This window comes from Nannospalax galili, unplaced genomic scaffold (genome assembly GCF_000622305.1).
Source record: "Nannospalax galili isolate Female #2095 unplaced genomic scaffold, S.galili_v1.0 scaffold1282, whole genome shotgun sequence".
Taxonomy (NCBI): Eukaryota; Metazoa; Chordata; class Mammalia; order Rodentia; family Spalacidae; genus Nannospalax; species Nannospalax galili.
The window spans coordinates 3,105,156-3,111,065 of NW_008348795.1; the positions used below are offsets into that span (position 1 = coordinate 3,105,156).

General features: G+C 36.4%; 1 pseudogene; it reads left to right on the plus strand.

Moving 5' to 3' along the window:
• The first annotated feature begins 5,489 nt into the window (after positions 1 to 5,489).
• LOC115072520 lies at positions 5,490 to 5,672 on the plus strand (annotated as a pseudogene).
• The last annotated feature ends 238 nt before the right edge of the window (positions 5,673 to 5,910 follow it).

Below are 5,910 nucleotides of genomic sequence, written 5' to 3' on the forward strand. Positions count from 1 at the left end.
GTTAATGAGACACTAAAATATATGTATGATGTTTTTCTTGGAAAACAGTTGATACTTTGAAATCTATGTTCTCTAAGATACTCCATTCATTTCTGTTCATCTTAAAGAGAGAAGAAAGACACATAGGCAAAAGAGCAAGGTAAATACATGTAATTGTAAAAGACTGTGATTAGTGCTATATTAAATATTCCTTTAGAATATATGTAAGAAAGAGTCATCTAAAAACTGGAAAAAGTACATTAATTGATATTGAAAATGGAATAAACACACATGCCCAAGAAACATCTCAGAAGGTTATTTTCTGATTTGCAACGGCAATGGCTTCCAATAAGCAGTCTTGAATCAACATCAAATTAAATGCCTCTTGGAACTTCTGTTTTAAAAATTAGGCCATAATGAAGTGTTAGTCTAGATTTCCCTAAAGTTATATAGAAGGATTTCCTAAATTAATTCTCTGTAAATTGCTCCAAGCAAAGATCATTATGCTGCAAAAGAGAAGTCAAATAACAAAATATAACAATGATGCAATGCACCTGACAATAACCAAATGGATGTTTTGCAGATGCTCAGTTGTATGACAAAAGCATTTGCTAGCGAGTGGAAAACATTACATGAAGCAAGATTCCACAGGTTATAATTTTTTTGGCGCTCATAGTTTTAAAATTTAAACCATGGTGTGGGCATGGTAGCACATGACTTTACTCTCAGCACTCAGGAGGCAGAAGGAGGTGGTTCACTATGAGATCTAAACCTGTCCAGGATGGTCTACATTGCGAGTTTCATGCCAGCTTGGGCTACCTAGTGAGACCCTGTTTCGAAAACCCAAAAAAAATTTACATAATTAAAAGTCATGCTGTCTGTGCTTTCACGTATGGAATTTTTAAAAAATGACATCTATAACAAATCTTTCTTGAGGATGCATTAAATCAAGCAATGAAGAGGATAAGCCTGTATCCTGATCAAAAATGGCATTCTCCTCAGTGTGAGGGTGGGGAAAGGATGAGAAGACGACTGAAATGCACCCTTAGAAACAGACACAAGAAAGCAAAATGGACTTCCAAATCAGCCTAGAGGTGGAGACCGAGACTCAAACACTAAGCTAAAGCCAGATTCAACCAAACATTATCTTAAAATCTTTGATTATACTACATCAACTCTGATTTTGTTTTTACATATGTGCCACTTTAAATTCACTTTACATCCTCTGTCCTTCTTGAAACTGTTGGTTTTTATGTAATAGAGAGTTATATTAACTTGAATTTTTATTTTGAATTTGAACAATTTTATAAAATACTTAAAAGATGAGCCTGGAGAGATAGCTCAACGGTTAGGAGCACTGGCTGCACTTACAGAGGGCGGCTGGCCTGGTTTTGATTCCTAGCACCCCCATGTCAGCTGACTTCTGTCTGTATTTCCAGTTCCAGGTGATTTGATGCCCTCTATTGGCCTCTATGAGAATTGCAGGACATGGATGTATTTATGCACATGCAGGTATTACACTATTCTAATAAATAAAACAACAAATACATTAATTAATTAAATGAAATATTACTATTTACAAACCTGAGACATCAAGACTGGCCTGGTCAGATAATCCCCACTGGGTCTTGATTTTCTTCCTGGTCCAAGGCTCACATCTTTTCTATTTAGCTAGTTAGACCCTCCCAAGACTGTCCCTACCCCTGTCATGGGCCTAGATTCCCTCGTGATCCATAGAACTATGGACTAGCCTACAAGAACCCATTCACTGGATCCCTATAGTTTAAAATTGGGCCTAGACCCCTTCACCCTGCTGGAGAGCTCGTGAGTAGCCAGTCTGCTACCATCCTGTCCCCTCAAAAAGCAATCTAAAGAGAGAACCTGAAGAACAGACCAACTAACTATTCATACCAATCTACATCAACAATATAAACAAAACCAAACTTCAACTAAAAAATGGAAGAACAGAATTTCATATCAAAGACACAACTAACAAACAAAAGAAATTCATATGATCAGAACACAAGGCAAAACACAAAGAATAAGAAAAACCAGGATAATATGTCATCATCCTAAAGAAGTATACTACATCGAGAAGTTCCCAGAGGAATCCAGGGACGTGAAATTTAAAAGAACAAATATCAGCACGATTGAAGAGTTCTATGACTTTAAAGAACATACAAACAGCTCAAACAACTCAGAGGTTAGGAATAAACTGACAGAAACTAAGAAAATATGAATATATGGCTGAATGAAATGGCAAAGAGAATTCAGGGCTTGAAAAGTGAACTCACAAGAGATAGAAATATTGAAGAAAATGAGCCAAAATGAAGATGGAAATGAAGAAGTCAATAAACCAATTTGGAATGATGGGAAGAAGCCTCACAAACCGAATGAAGGAAAAGGGAAACAGAATATAATGAATAAAAAACAAAGTTGAAGAACTGGACTGCTCAAGCAACAATATGAAAATTAAAAAAAAAAACAGGAATAGAATATGCTGGAAATGTGGAGCATCATGAAAAGTCTAAATCTGTACATCACAGGCAAAGAGGAAGAAGAATCTCAAGTCAGTGTAATTGACCATATCTTCAAAAGGATTATAGAAGAAAACTTGCCAAGGCATACCTACACAGAAACAAGAAACACACAGAACACTATCCAGACAGGACCAAAACAGAAACACTAAATGTTCAGAACAGAGAGAGTATTGAAAGTTGAAAGAGAAGAGTAAGTTACATAGAAAGGCAAACTCATCCAAATCTCTGCTTACATTTCAGTGCAAACTACAAAAGCCAGAAGAGCCTGCAGAAAAGTGTTCCAACTTCTAAATCACCATAGATGCCAACCCAGAATACTTTACCAGCAGAAATGTTAATAATTGTCAAAGGAGGAAGAGACATCTTCCATGATACAAATAGGGTAAAAGAATTCAAGCACACCAAATCAGCTCTACAGAGAATACTCAAAGCAATACAAGGGACTGAAGAAAGAAATGACCATACTCAAGAGCTAGAGGGAAGAAAACAAATGAAGTTATAAAGTTCCTTACAATGTTTTTTTTTATTATTTTTATTTTATGTGTATAAATGTATTGCCTGCATGTAAGTGAGTGCACCCAAGTGGTGCGATGCCGCGGAGGTCAGAAGAGGGCTTCAGATTCACCTGGAACTGGATTTAGGGACGGTTTGCAGCCGCCATGTGAGTGCTGGGTTTGGAACCCGGGTCCTCTGCAAGAGCAGTCAGTGCTCTTAACCACTGAGACATCTCTCTAGTCCATAAACAAAATAAGACCAAGAACAACACCAGAAAATAAAGTGACAGTAACCAATAGATATCTTTCAATAACTAAATATCAATGGTTTCAACTCCTGCTCAAAAGAAACTGACTGGTTCACTGGAAGAAACAAATAGATCTGTTTGTTGTCTACCAAAAACTCATTTTCCCTCCAAAGATAGACACCACCCACCTTTGGGTGAAAGAAAGGAAATAATATTCCACACAAATGTCACACAGAAAAAAGGAGGTGATGCTATTCTTATATCTTAAAAAATAGACTTCAAGTATTCTTAATCAATAAAAAGAGATAAAGAAAGTCACTACCTTCTGGTCAAAGGAACAATCATCCAAGAAGACATCAGAATCATGAACATATATGCACCAAACTCTGGTGCACCCAATTTCATAAAACAGTATTGTTACACTTCAAGACACAGTTTAACCACAACTCAGTAATAGTAGGTGACTTCAATACCTCACTCTCTCCAATAGACAGGTCATCTGGACAAAGAAAAAACAGAGAAGAATCTGAATTATATAATATCATACATAAAATGGACCTGACAAATATCTACAGATTATTCTACCCAGGAAAAAAGAATACGTATACTACTCAGCAGTCTATGGAATTTTTTTCTAAAATAGACCAAATAATGGGCACAAAATAAACATCAACAAATATAAACTCATAGAAAAAATTCCACATACTCTATCAGAACAGAATGCAGTAAAACTTAAAAATCAACTGCAGAAGAAGCTGTGGTAACTACAAAAATTCATGGGAATTATGTAACACCCCCGTTTGACGACTGGAACAAAAAAGAAACTGAGAACAAAATAAAAATATTCCCGGAACTAAATGAAAATGGTAACACAACACAACAAAATCTCTGGGGTGTATAGATTCAAGTGCTTCCATTTAAAAAACCAGAAAGAGAGAACATATAAATGTCTTAATAGTACAAATCATGACCCTGGAAAAGCAAGAACAAGTGAGACAGAACTCCAACAGATCAGAAGAAATTAAAAAAAAAAAAAAAAACAGCAGAAATCAATGAAATAGAAACAGTGGAAAAACAAAGAATCAATGAAATCTAAGAGCTTGTTCTTTGAAACAAGGAAGGAAATATAGGTAGACCCTTAGCTGAGCTAACCAAAAGCAAGAATAAATCAATCAACAAAATCAGAGAAGAAAGGGAAGCATCAAAACAGGCACCATGGACATCTGGGTACAAATGCTTGACTGGATAAGAATTAACATGTATGGCTCATACAAGAGATCTGGTGTGGGGGTCATGGATGAGGGAGGTGGTCTAAATTTGATTAAGAACTGTTGTTTGAAATGTACAAAAGTGCAACAAAAACTTTTTAAAAAACACCTTTAAAATGCTCAATATCCTTGGTATTTAGGAAAATTCAAATAAAAACTACTTTAAGGTTGTATTTTACCCCTGTCAGACTGGTTAAGGTCAAGGGAACAAATGACACCAAATGCTGGGCATGATGCTAGAAAAGAAGAGCCCTGGATTACTGCTGGTGGCATTGAAAACTGGTGCAGTGGTTGTGGAAAGAGGCATGGAGAATTCTTAAAACACTAATATACCATATGATCTAGTTATAACACTCCTTGGCATATTCCCAAAGTTCTTATCCAACTGTCGAGATATATGCAGCCATGTTTGTTGTTCCTTTTCTCTCAACAGCTAAGGAATAGAAAGAACGTAAATGTCTCTCACCTGATAAATGGATAATGAAAATGTGGCACGTTTACACAATGGAGTTGTACACAATGATAAAGAGAAACAAATTTATGAAAACTACAGATAAATGGATAGAACTAGAAACTGTTACACTAGGTGAAGAAGCAAACTCAGAAAATAAGAGATGTATGTTCTGTCTTATTTGTGAATCTTAGCTCAAAATCCTTGGATGTGAATATATATCCTGATATGAATTCAGGAGCCAGGAAAATGGAAAAGAACCATGGGTATAAAGGGAAAGAAGGAGCTCAAGAGTAGGAGGCAGGTGTTATCAAGGGAGAAATGGGGTTACTTTAACTGTGGAAAGAGGGAGAGTTTTAGAGAAGAAAGAGGTGAGAGAAATACTAGAAGGAAATTTATTAGTTCAAAAGCCTGTATATATATATATAATTGTATCTATATGCATATATATATATCATATTCTATATATATGATGGCATGTTTATGGCAGAAGGCCATAAGAAAAAAACCCTCCTTTTTTTGGCAGTGACCAGGTGTGTGATCCTACTTTCCATTATGTACCAAGGCAGAAGGAAAGGTCTTCTGCCCTTTTAGCATCATATATTTGGTACCAGTGGCTTCCTGTTCACTAGTTCTTCCTGTTCCCCAGTTCTTCCTCTTTATCAGCTCTATCCTCAAATGCTGGAACACAAGGAAAAACAAGCAAACAAACGGACAAACTAAACACAATAACATAACCTCCCTTGGAGTTGTCACAGCCCTTGACTACTTCCCAGAACTTGAAGGTAAGATCCTACTGCTAAAGACAGAACATACTCCAGGAACAGGACTGACCTGGAAGCTTTCTCTCTGAAGACCATCTCTCATAGTGTCAGTGGACACCATGAAAGTTCCTAAGGGAGGAAAACAATCAATGATCCAATCCAGCTG